This window comes from Mya arenaria, chromosome 5 (assembly GCF_026914265.1).
Source record: "Mya arenaria isolate MELC-2E11 chromosome 5, ASM2691426v1".
Taxonomy (NCBI): Eukaryota; Metazoa; Mollusca; class Bivalvia; order Myida; family Myidae; genus Mya; species Mya arenaria.
In genome coordinates, this window is record NC_069126.1 from 406258 (window position 1) to 419652 (window position 13395).

Here is a 13395-nt window from a genome sequence, read left to right on the forward strand (position 1 = left end):
TCGTAATTAGCCTGTTAAAAATTCATGTAAGAAAAATAAATTAACAGTGAACTGAGGCTGAACATGTTATGATAACCTATGAGGGAGTATACAACAGGTTGATGTATCTTGGGTATGATCTAAGAAGAGGTTTTCATAAATCATACATAAAGATCTAGAAGCTCAGTAGGTAGGGCTATCTCTGAGATCTGACCTTAAACAAATCCTAAAAGTTTTGCAAGATCTATTTTGCAACTTTAGAGCTTTTTCTGCCTTGTTATTTACATGAACATGATTTGCAGATCTTACAACTGAGTAAATGAACAATATTACTATAAGGGAAACTGTTAAAGTTCTCTGTAACATTATTAGTGTAAGCATAAAGTGGCTTAGCTTATATTACAGAGTTCTGGTACCAAAACTTCTGTGAAAAAATGTTAGTTTCAAAGCTGTATTAGAGTTTTAACAAACTATAGTTAAAACTGCCTGATAAATGGTTAACATGTGTTAGAGTTTTGACAAAAACTATAGTTAACACTGTCTGATAAATAGTTAACATGTGTTAGAGTTTTGACAAAAACTATAGTTAACACTGCCTGATAAATGGTTAACATGTGTTAGAGTTTTGACAAAAACTATAGTTAACACTGTCTGATAAATGGTTAACATGTGTTAGAGTTTTGACAAAAACTATAGTTAACACTGCCTGATAAATGGTTAACATGTGTTAGAGTTTTGACAAAAACTATAGTTAACACTGCCTGATAAATGGTTAACATGTGTTAGAGTTTTGACAAAAACTATAGTTAACACTGCCTGATAAATGGTTAACATGTGTTAGAGTTTTGACAAACTATAGTTAAAACTGCCTGATAAATGGTTAACATGTGTTAGAGTTTTGACAAAAACTATAGTTAACACTGTCTGATTAATGGTTAACATGTGTTAGAGTTTTGACAAAAACTATAGTTAACACTGCCTGATAAATGGTTAACATGTGTTAGAGTTTTAACAAACTATAGTTAAAACTGCCTGATAAATGGTTAACATGTGTTAGAGTTTTGACAAAAACTATAGTTAACACTGTCTGATAAATGGTTAACATGTGTTAGAGTTTTGACAAAAACTATAGTTAACACTGCCTGATAAATGGTTAACATGTGTTAGAGTTTTGACAAAAACTATAGTTAACACTGTCTGATAAATGGTTAACATGTGTTAGAGTTTTGACAAAAACTATAGTTAACACTGCCTGATAAATGGTTAACATGTGTTAGAGTTTTGACAAAAACTATAGTTAACACTGTCTGATAAATGGTTAACACCTTGTTAGAGTTTTTATATAAACAAGTTAACACTGCCTGAGAAATTGTTAACACTTGGCAATGATGTTGTTAATCACATGGTTAACTTGAACAGTTTTGAACAATCAGCCCTCCTTATAAGAGTTGTAGCATGAAATAGTTAATACAACCTGAAAAAAAAAAGATAACAATGTCTGGGAAATTGTCAACACTGTCTGAGAAATAGTTATCACTGTCTGGAAAATAGTAAACACTGTCTGGGAAATCGTTAACACTGTCTGAGAAATAGTTATCACTGCCTGGAAAATAGTTAACACTGCCTGGTAAATAGTAAACACTGTCTGGTAAATAGTAAACACTGCCTGGAAAATAGTTAACACTGCCTGGTAAATAGTAAACACTGTCTGGTAAATAGTAAACACTGCCTGGAAAATAGTTAACACTGCCTGGTAAATAGTAAACACTGTCTGGTAAATAGTAAACACTGCCTGGAAAATAGTTAACACTGCCTTGTAAATAGTAAACACTGTCTGGTAAATAGTAAACACTGCCTGGAAAATAGTTAACACTGCCTGGTAAATAGTAAACACTGTCTGGTAAATAGTAAACACTGCCTGGAAAGTAGTTAACACTGCCTGGTAAATAGTAAACACTGTCTGGTAAATAGTAAACACTGCCTGGAAAATAGTTAACACTGCCTGGTAAATAGTAAACACTGTCTGGTAAATAGTAAACACTGCCTGGAAAATAGTTAACACTGCCTGGTAAATAGTAAACACTGTCTGGTAAATAGTAAACACTGCCTGGAAAATAGTTAACACTGCCTGGTAAATAGTTAACACTGCCTGGTAAATAGTAAACACTGTCTGGAAATAGTTTACACTGCTTGAGAAATAGTTACCACTTTCTGTGAAATAGTTAACTGAATAAGGGTTGAAGCCTAAAATAGTTAACACTGTCTGAGAAATAGTTAACACTTTCTGAAAATAGTTAACGGTCTACCTGAGAAACTGTATGGTAGTCGTAGTATAAAATAGTTAACTGTATAAATCACGGCCTCTAAACGCCAGCTCCACCACTTTACGGTGGTGCAAAGAAAAAGAGCTGTCGACACTTCCGTGATGGAGCTGTGCCCTATGTTTACATGAACAAACGAGAGTATGATTTATATTTTATTTGATAATTTCACTTAACGGACGTATTTCGAAATTCGGAGAATGTGGTACCGTGTAAGAACACTTCTACTGCAGGCTGGTTACTATTTCGTTTAAATATTGTGCAAACTGTGGTGCCAGGAGCTTTTCTCCCGAATCGGACTTGTGCATATTTTGAGATCTGATTGCATAGCAAATACATTTCGGTGCTTACACACCCCGTAAGAACATTCTCACGCATGCAAACATAACTGTTATGTATAGTAACTATGCACTTCTTAAAAAGGAAAAATGCACATATTTATAAAAGTGGTGGCGCTGTTGCCCTAGTGGTGGCGCTGTCGAGTAGTGGTTGCGCTATGGAGTATGTTTTGCGCTTGAAGTAATTTAAAAAGTTAACGAAATAACAAAATACTTGATGTAAACAATTTAATTCTTTACAATGTGCACTGCCAATACACTGTTAAGAAGTTTGAAAGAACCTCACAGTGAGCTTGTTTAAGATTTTAAATTAATGACTTTAAAATAATTCCTTTTAAATATCTTAAAACCAAATATTACTGCTTAGCCTTTGTGACCTGATTAAGAAATGATGTAACAGAAGTATTGAGACTCAGGTTCAAGTGTTGTAAATTACAGTAATTTTAATCTTTAAAGAATAACAAAAAATTGCTATGTTTTCTTTCAAATATGAGATTGAAAATATTTTGGTAAATTTCATAATGGGTGACAAAATCTTTTAACTATGCGACACTTATTTACAGCTTATGGTGAACATTGACAGTTTATTAGGGAGAATGTTGAATGAAACTTTTAGAGCGTGGGGACTATTACTATTTAAGAGGCAGTCAATGAACAGCGGTGTGCCAGTGTAAAACTGTTTATTATAAAGCTGAGCTAGTGGTAGACGGCTGGCCTAGCGTTATTTAGCTTCAATCTGACTGGCAGGCTGACTGCAGCATATTGGAGATAATATTATGTATATTATATGATATAATGTTCAGTAAAAATATTAAATATTTGCATTTTGTGTGTCATTTAGGTACCTAGGGAATTTAATGGAATTTATTTGGATTTTCTATATCTTGATGGATAAAAGTAGTGATTACTTTAATGGTATATTTGTGATAAGATAACTTTGTAATAGTTGATCTATTTGTTTAACAGTCATCACAGAGTGGCCTGTGTTTAGTAGTGCAGTTTTAACAAGTAGATGGAAAGCTGAAAACAGACTAAGCTGAACTAACATCATTTGACAAAGCAAATTTACTCAAAAAGTTCTTTAGTGAATACTCTACCACACTTGGATTTTACCTCAAATAAGTTGGACATATATTTTCGTTGTTACGCAGCTCTTGCTTTTTTCAGTGTGAAAAAGGTAGTATATTTTATGATGTCCCCGGCGAAATAATGACCATGGTCGACCATGGTCCCCACGGTTTTTGACAGTTTTTTGACGGTCAACCATGTTTTTTCATGGTTAACCATCAAGTACCGTGGGAAAATCATTGCCTCGACCATGGTCGACCATGGTCTACCATGGTAGACCATGGTCGACCACGGTCGACCATGGTCGACCGTGGTACAAAAAAATATCACCATGGTATACCATGGTTTGACCATGGTCGACCATGGTCTACCATGGTACAAAAAAAGATCACCATGGTATACCATGGTTTTTGAAGGTCAACCATCAAGTACCGTGAAAAACCCCACAGTAGACCATGGTACAAAAGTTTTACTCCGAGAGTCACCATTTCAACCATGGTCTACCATGGTACACCAAGGTTGACCATGGTCAGCCACTGTGACAGTTTACCATAGTCTACCATCATCCTTTTTTATCTGATTCTTTACTTTGGATAAGTCTAAAAATGATTTGTTGATTTTGGTAAATAACAGAAATAGCAACTTAATAAATGTGGTCTTATTCTTTACTGATATTTAGTAAACACACAACTTGTCAACAACAGAAGTTGTGTTTCAGTATTAACCCTTTACCAGCTGTTCTGCTAATTTTAGACTCATCCACAACGAAAGCATCTGATGGAAAGGAAGAATATCTATTGGAAAGGAAGAATGCCAAATTTGAAAACCTTTGAAAACAATTTGTGGGAAATAGAGCATTTGCTCATTAATGAGCATCTATGCTCCATTCCTCTGTGAAATGATGTTCTTGTGTTTAATTACTGTTCAAGAACTATGCAAAACTGTACTAGAACAGTAACTGATCACTTTTAAGAACAGTTCTTGAATTTTTTAAAGACTATTGTTGTTCTAATACTGTTCTATATTAAAGTCTTAAGTACAATATAAGAACAGTTCATGAATAGTGTTTGCACTTAAAATGTTCTTGAACTGTTCATAAAGACAAGTTGGCACATTTAAAGAATAGTTTATGAACTTTTATGTTCTTAATATGTTCTTGAAATGTTCTTTTTAAACAATTTGGCACATCATAGGAACAGCTTATGAACATGGCAAGTTCTTAAAATGTTCTGCATATGTCTTTGAAAGGAAACTTGTACAAAAACAAGTAGTTGCATCAGCAACAGGCAGGAAGTTGAGGTAGCTGTGGTTACAACTGGCTGGTGCATTTAGTGTAACACATTTGGCCCAGTTATAACCCAAAGATTATAAATAAAAAATAACAAACGTAAAGAAAATTCCATATCAAAATAACATGAACATTAAAATTAAATTTATTTTAATTAAAGCACCACATATATCATATGTATCATGTAAGGTGCCATGGATTGCTGGTCACATTGCCTGGATACAGTAATTTATATTTTTTATATATTTTTTTTTTAATAGATTTTTTTATTTATTTTTTGTCAAGATTTTGTCAAGTTATTAGTAACTTTTTTTCATGAAAAATGTGGAATATTTTTTAAAATGACATATATTCACTATCTTGTCAAAAAAAAATAAAAAAATAAAAAATAAAAAAAATATATTTTATTTTATATAAAATTACTGTATCCAGACAATGTGACGAGCACCTGTGGTCAACACTGGTTAATTAGTTGTTAAACCGGTTAAATATAATATTTACAAAATACTATAGCCATATTCTAACGTAGCTATATAACTATATTCTAACGGTTACGCATTTAAGACGAAACGCTCTTCACTGGCGGAGATAGTTTCGAACGCCCGCCATTTTTGTCGAAATAATGCGCCAAATAAACTGATGTCTTGTTTCGTTTATTTAAGGTAAGTTCAAGCGATGTAAGGAGTATAATTCAGTAACGTTTATAACGATCTTTTACGCTAATATTATTGTTTAAAATAACATAGCAACATTTTGAAGTAATGAGCAAATATGTTTTGTTGTAATACATTTTCGCGACAAACATACGAAATACGTTTGTGTAGAAACACAGTTAAATGCTTGTTTTTGACTAGCGTTCAGCTAATACTTAATTTATATATATATTAAAGCAGCTTTTAAATTTGTTTCTTAACGTTGGTAAGCTATTTTTGTCGAGAAAAAGGATCAATTGTAATGGGCCGGCAGCGATGCAAAAGTGGGTGGGGAAGGTCAAAAACTAAAACCTTTAAAAAAGTTTTTATTGTTTTGAGGAACGATCTTTTAGGGGAGTGAAACATATATTTTTGGCGACATGTTAGTAGGGAGTTAACAAATTTTACAATAGAATATTAATATTTTTTATAAAAAAACTTTCACATTTATTCTAAAAAGTCTGTTGACATTATCACTTTGTTTTCATGTCAAAATGCTCCAGACTACCTATTTAACAATGTTGTGAGTTCGTTATTATATCTTGTCAAATAAAAAATAAAAGTTCTTCAGGTTAATAATGAAAAGTAGTGGATGAGAGATCATTTCCGGGTTACAAATATGTTAATATCTTTTTAAATATAGCTGCAATCAAAACAAAGACATTGTTGATTGGACAGTTTCAATAACTTCGACTCAGTCACAAATATACTCTTTATGTTTAAAGACAATATAGCTTTTTGATTTGAAATCCGATAAAATCTTATATCATAAAATATGCTCAAATCCTAATTACAGCTTCTCATGTTGCAATGGATAAATGGGTATGAATCATGCTTGTTAAATATTGAACCTCAAAACTAAGAAGAAATTGATTTTTTTAACATTTTTAAATTTTGGTCCTTCAATGGACTTTTGCATCGCTGCCAACCCTTGACCTTTTAAATAACCACTATGCAAGCAAATTATGGTTAAGTGTCTGAAATGTTGTTTCGTCTATTTTAGCCAACCCAAAGGAGCTAACAAATAAATCATCAGGTCTCAAACGAATCAACCAGTGAAGGAGAAAAACATTCAAAGCCGTAAATTGTCAAATCCATCAGTGAGTAGACTATTTTTTAAAGCAAATGGTAAGATTTTCATTCTGGTTTTGAAAACAATATGGTTGGATGTGTGGAGTGGATTTTATATGTAACAGACAAACACTAATGAGAATCTTTAAAAAAAAATCAGACTCAATAAATTTGAGCTCTTTGGTTCGAAAGAATTAAATAAGCTATCATTAATTTATATACCTGCAACATTGAAATCTTAATTCGCACTGATTTGATAACCAACTGGCCGTTAGTTATTTGAAAATGTTGGCAGTACAAATAAATAAAAGAAATATTTTTCAGGTTGGAAGATGGATGTCAAAGTCTTAGACAACGAAAGGCTTCCAGAGTTAAGAAAAGACCACTTCAACAAAAACAATCATGCAAAGAATGACTGCAAAAAATCTTTTCGCAGATGCGTTTCATCATCAAGTGTATAAGGAAAAGGGACCTGGGTACAGAGACTAGATGTAAATGTCAAGGACTGAAATGAGCAATTCAATGGTTTCTTACTAATTGTGTTTATATGCGTCATAAGAAATTAAAACTGTTATAAATGGATGTGTAGTAATGATGAAATTATCACCTTGTGTCGAATGACATTAACTATTCATGAATTTAGTTCATGAATGACATTTTGGAAAAATAATGTTCATGAACTGTCAAGTTCATTTACTAAGCAGGAGTTCATGAACTTAGTGGAAGTTCATGAACATGATTTGTCAAAATTGTCATTCATGAATAGTTCATGTTATTCTCATCAAACGCTTGACGTCACTGACATGGATAAGTAATTTGCTGGACTAAAGAAGCTCGATACATGGAAAATGATAAATGCGAATCAATTAATACGCTGTCGTTCTAGAATCAAAATAACAACTGTATGACTAACTTTTATCAGTAAATACAAAACTGAGTTTGGCGCGCTGATGCAAAAAATTAAGTCATTAATAACTATGCATTTAAACTCCAGAATTACCTTTAAGAACCATTAATGTACAGGTGCATACTTTTTGTTTCTTAAATACAATAACTTTATCAACTGTGTTAGTTTGAATTTTTTATCCATGTTTTTACGCACATTGGTTAAAAGTACATGTTTGAAAAATATAATGATATAATTAAGGAGAGATAACAGTTTTACTTGCGTCTATGCTGTAAGAGCGCAGTAGGGCATGTGAGCAAATTTCATAAAGCATGTTAGAGCATCTTGGGTCATTTGCTTTCTTACCCTACTGCGTTCATACAGCATAAGCGCAGTAAAATGTGAGCAATACTTGTAACTTTAATACATAATCATAAATGAAAAAAATGTTCATTGTGGTAAAACAGAAGCAGTTAAGAAAAGTAATCTACTTTTCATGAAGAATTGAAATTGGTTACCTAAAACTGGAGCTTATAAGAAAGTGTTTTCAATTTTCTTGTTGACTATTTCTTTCATAATAGTGGTTGACATTTTAAACAAGAAAGTTATAGTGTAACAATTGTTCAAGATTTGTTCCTAAAACGTTATCGTTTAACAATTGTTATCACATCTAGTCAGGAATGTACTGGGTAGATTTCAAGATTTTAATCCATGCAAGAACATTTCTAGATCCGTACTTGATCTATTCTTAACGTGTACAAGAACCACTAGAAAATGATAAGAACATTTTAAGAAATGTGCATGAATTGTTCTTGAACTGTTCAAGAACTGTACTTTTACTACTATTTAAGAAATGTGCATGAATTGTTCTTGAACTGTTCAAAAACTGTACTTTTACTACTCTTAAGCGTGCAGGAACAATTCAAGTTCTTGAAATGTAACAGTTTCAGTTTAAGAACTATATTGAAGACGCTCCAATATTTTACATAATGGACAGTTTGAGGCCTATATCATACTAAATATATATATATATATATATACTATAATTTTGTTCTAGTCAAAGTTTGGCACAAGTTGTTAGCTATTGCAGAGAAATAAGACATTTTTTTTTCCTTCTCATATACATGTAAATGGGATATCAACAGAATACAGTACTCGGCATGCTAAACTAGATGACGCCATAAACATATTTTAATCAATACAATTCCATTTCACTGATTTTGATCTTTGTTAAGTTTGTTGTCAATCCTATTTATGTGACCATGGTCTACCATGGTATGTGACCATATTCTACCATGGTATGTGACCATGGTCTACCATGGTATGTGACCATGGTAGTTCATGGTCTACCATGGTAGTTCATGGTCATATACCATGGTAGTTCATGGTCTACCATGGTAGTTCATGGTCATATACCATGGTAGTTCATGGTCTACCATGGTAGTTCATGGTCATATACCATGGTAGTTCATGATATATCATGGTAGTTCATGATATATCATGGTATACCATGTAACGTCAAATGGCCGCCCCACGGTTTATGACCATGGTCTACCATGGTGTGCTACCATGGTCTACCATGGTGTGCTACCATGGTCTACCATGGTATCAAACCATGGTAGACCATGGTCTACCATGGTATAATACCATGGTCTATCATGGTGTGATACCGTGGGGCGGCCATTTGACGTAACATGGTAGTCCATGGTAGTCCATGGTCATATGACCATGAACTACCATGGTAGTCCATGGTAGTCCATGGTTATTGGCCATCATTTTCGCAGGGGGTGCTCATCCGGATAGATAATTCTAAGTTCTTTAATAAAAAATATGAGTGTGTTACTAGAGTGAACATTGACTCTGATAAATTTGGTTAAACAATTGGATAGAGCTTCTTTGCTGTTTCTTTACATTTTCATTTATTTATCTCATTTTATGTTTATATTTTATATTATAATCATGCAAATCATTTTAAAATCTCAGGGGATTTTTGTGTTTTTAGCATTGAAATGATATTGCTTTATTATTTAAGAGAATTTAGCATGTTTAAATCTTAAATTTTGCAATAGATCATCATTAAAATAAGGGTGGGGAATCATTTAGGACCATTTAAAGTTTCAGGTGATAGTCTTTGCATATTATTAGTAAGTTTTGGTTGCCACTTCTATAATTTTTCTGAAATACTAGACTCTATTCTTTAGTGAAATATGAAATATAACGCATTCACCATACAGTAGAAATTGGAGCAAAATTGTCGGCTGAACAAATATTTTTGACGATAAATCAAGATATTGTCAGAAATGTATTACAAAAGGCGAAAAGCCTCATTCATGCCAACTGCTGACGGATGTGTTGCCCTTTAAAATTAATTTATTTCATTTAAAATTCTGTGTTATTTGGTTAGTCATCTTAACTTGGTTTCATGTTCCTTAAGTTTTCAATCATCAATGCTTCTGGGATTTCTGCAAGTTTCCCTGCAAAAAGGCAACATTGTGGATAATGTTGCAATGGTGATTTTGCATAATTTATATAGAATTAAAACTCGCGATAATATTAGTTAAAAAAAGAGGTACCAGGTAAATAAATGAGTATGTGTAATGTTGAAGTCTGTTTTATTGTGAAAACTTTCTGTTCATTACAGGAAGTTTAACTGAACCTATTAAAGGTTTTTATTTGTTCATAGAAAAAAAAAGTCTTGGCTATGTCTAAGCAACTGTAGATTTTTGCTGTAAATGATATAATTATGTCTTTTTGTAACCAGTTATATTATAATGTCTTCTCCTAAAATGCATGTCTTCTGTCGAAGCCCTGGATATAGTAATATAAACTGGTTTAATGAGGATGTTTGTTAAGGAAGACCGCACAGTGTTCCAATCTGAAGTACATTATGTAAAGCCATGCACAAAATTAGATTAATTATAAACACATCACATTCGTTACAGTGTTGTCATACTCCCAGGCCATGGGAAATTGCTTGTTGTTATAAGAAACAGATTTTCTGCCAATGAAAAATTGGAAAAATAGAAAAAATGAAAAAATATTCTTAACTGACTTGCCACAACCAAGTTAACAATTCCAGCAATAGTCCAAACTTCAACACTTCTGTGAAATTGTCAGTTTTAAAGTCATATATTTGCTCAATCATACACTCTTACAGTTTCGGTTATTCTCATGTTAAAAAAATAGTGTAAAATTAATACAACAACAATTGATAATTCTATGTAAATGAGTTTAAGAAATCATAGCTTAATAATATCATAGAAACAGTTGCTGTGAACCAGTTAATATGAAAATGAGACCTGATTTATTGCAGATTTGTAGTAAAGATAACACAGAATTTCGTTTTGCTTCATAAAAAATGGTATAAACAGCAAATTTTGAATTTCATTAAATCATTATACACACCCGGCAAGACATTTTACTGTCTCATTTTGCATGCATGCAAGTAATGCTTCAAGCACTTTAAATTCATATTTAATTTGTGTTGTACATGGCAAAGAATAATGTAAACAAAAATGTGTAATATTCATGGCAATGTATTTTGCCATGAATTTTGACTATAAAATAATGTTCTAATCCATACAAGCTGCAAGTTATATAATTTAGCCTAAATGCTTATCAGGTTTTCTAAATCAATGTCTGTCAACAGTAGACTGCATGGGAATTAATTGTAAAAGAGCTTTGACAGCTGAATGTAAGCCAAATTTTTCACCGATTTCCTCTCAAAGATCATAAAATACTACACTGGCCTGAAGAGATTTTATTTACAGTTCCCTGTTGTTTTTTAGCTGGATATAAGAGATTTACAGATTGGGGATGATCTCAGTGAGATATTGGAGCCAGCAGCCATGTTTCCACAAGGAAGCTCCCGAGTGGCATCTGTTCATGTAACAAACATTATATTTCTGTACTTTTAGTTGTAATGAAAGTGCAGAAGATTAAAAGACTCACTCAGCAGCTCGGTACTGTAAAAGAGTGTTTAAATTGTCTTGATCAGTTCTCTGTATTGCTTATTTGGTTTTGATATTTTCCTTGGTTACTCCAATTGCACAAACTGTCGGTGCCCTGATTGGCCCTGGAATTTAAAACATTGCAGGTAATAAATACAGAACAGCTCTGAAATAATGAGAAATTAAACGCCTCCCAAAATGAACAGGTTATATGGTACAGACTTACCTGGCATTACATCTCTGGTGCAAAGATATATTTTCTGCCAGAATGCATCTGCTTATATTGATATTGATCAAACCATGAGATATCCAGACTTCCAGAACTAACTTGTTTGTAAAACACTTAATGAGATGGGGAACCCAGCAGAGCTGTTTTCCTAGTGATTGAATTGTTTTCTTAAAACATCTTAATATCTAAACATGTTAACCATCGGATGAGATCCTAGCCAAGTCTAGCATTGTATTGGCTTCATCAATCCTTGTTCTTGCTGCACACTGATGCTGACTTTTGTTGCTGCTGCTGCTTCCACTATTGCTGATGATGATACGGATGGGGAAACCAAGCTTGCTTAGCTATACATATTATAAGGGATTGTATAAGTCATATAAGAAAAACTAACATGTAGCAACTAGGTTAATGATAGCTAAATACATACAATATAGTAATAAATTGTAGCATATTATAGGTAGAGAGTATATAAGCAAATTGACTTCAGGAGAAATCAATAATGTGTAGCTATTGTATTGATCAATGATTGAGTGAAAGGGTTGACTACACTTTCCACAGCTTAGCGCACCCCATGGTAGAGTGCACACTTTCCACAGTTCACTGCACCTGATGGAAGAGTGAACACTTTCCACAGCTGACTGCACCCCACGGTAGAGTGCACACTTTCCACAGCTCAGTGCACCCCACTGGAGAGTGCACACTTTCCGCAGCTCAGTGCACTTTCCACAGCTCAGTGCACCCCACGGTAGAGTGTACACTTTCCACAGCTCAGTGCACCCCACAGTAGAGTGTACACTTTCCACAGCTGAGTGCACCCCATGGTAGAGTGTACATTTTCCACAGGTGAGTGCACCCCAAGGTAGAGTGTACAGTTTCTACAGTTGAGTGCACCCCACGGTAGAGTGTACACTTTCTGCAGCTCAGAGCACCCCACTGTAGAGTGCACACTTTCAGCAGCTCAGTGCACCCCACGGTAGAGTGCACACTTTCAGCAGCTCAGTGCACCCCACGGTAGAGTGCACACTTTCCGCAGCTCAGTGCACCCCACGGTAGAGTGCACACTTTCCACAGCTCAGTGCACCCCACGGTAGCGTGTACACTTTCTGCAGCTCAGTGCACCTTAACACTTTCCAAAGCTGAGTGCACCCCATGAGTGATCACCCCATGGTAGAGTGACACCTGGTGCTGGTTACTGGTTCATGACAGTGCCAAACTGAAGACTAAACACCTCAGTGTACTGTAATGCAGGTAACAAAATAAGGCAGAACAAGGACACATGAATAATGGGAAATTGCTTCAGAGTTACTTTTCTGTGAATCCAGCATTTTCGTCCATTGATATCTTAAAAAAACACAAACTTACCATGAAAACCCAAGAAGTATAACTGTTCCTTTCTTTCTTTTCAGGAATCACAGACCAAATTATAAGCCCTGCATTGACCATTTTGTCAACATACTACCATGTAAGTAGTTTTCTTAAATTAACATTTCCCTCATCAAAGTGTCAATGCTCTTGTACAAAGTTGTGAATATATAGCTGAACATGCATTTTTACTACTTCTTTATTGATGTTT

The 13395-nt window shown here is 33.8% G+C and overlaps 1 protein-coding gene across 4 annotated transcripts in view; it reads left to right on the forward strand.

Moving 5' to 3' along the window:
• Positions 1 to 3322: 3322 nt before the first annotated feature.
• The window catches only part of LOC128234551 (semaphorin-5A-like), an 85937-nt gene continuing 75864 nt past the window's right edge, over positions 3323 to 13395 (forward strand). For 2 of the 4 annotated variants that reach the window (XM_052948825.1, XM_052948824.1), the window contains exons 1-2: positions 3323 to 3815; positions 13229 to 13284. The gene's annotated coding sequence lies outside the window, so the exon portion shown is untranslated. The remainder of the gene's footprint in view (positions 3816 to 13228; positions 13285 to 13395) is intronic. The other 2 variants (XM_052948826.1, XM_052948827.1) reach the window with 2 other exon arrangements.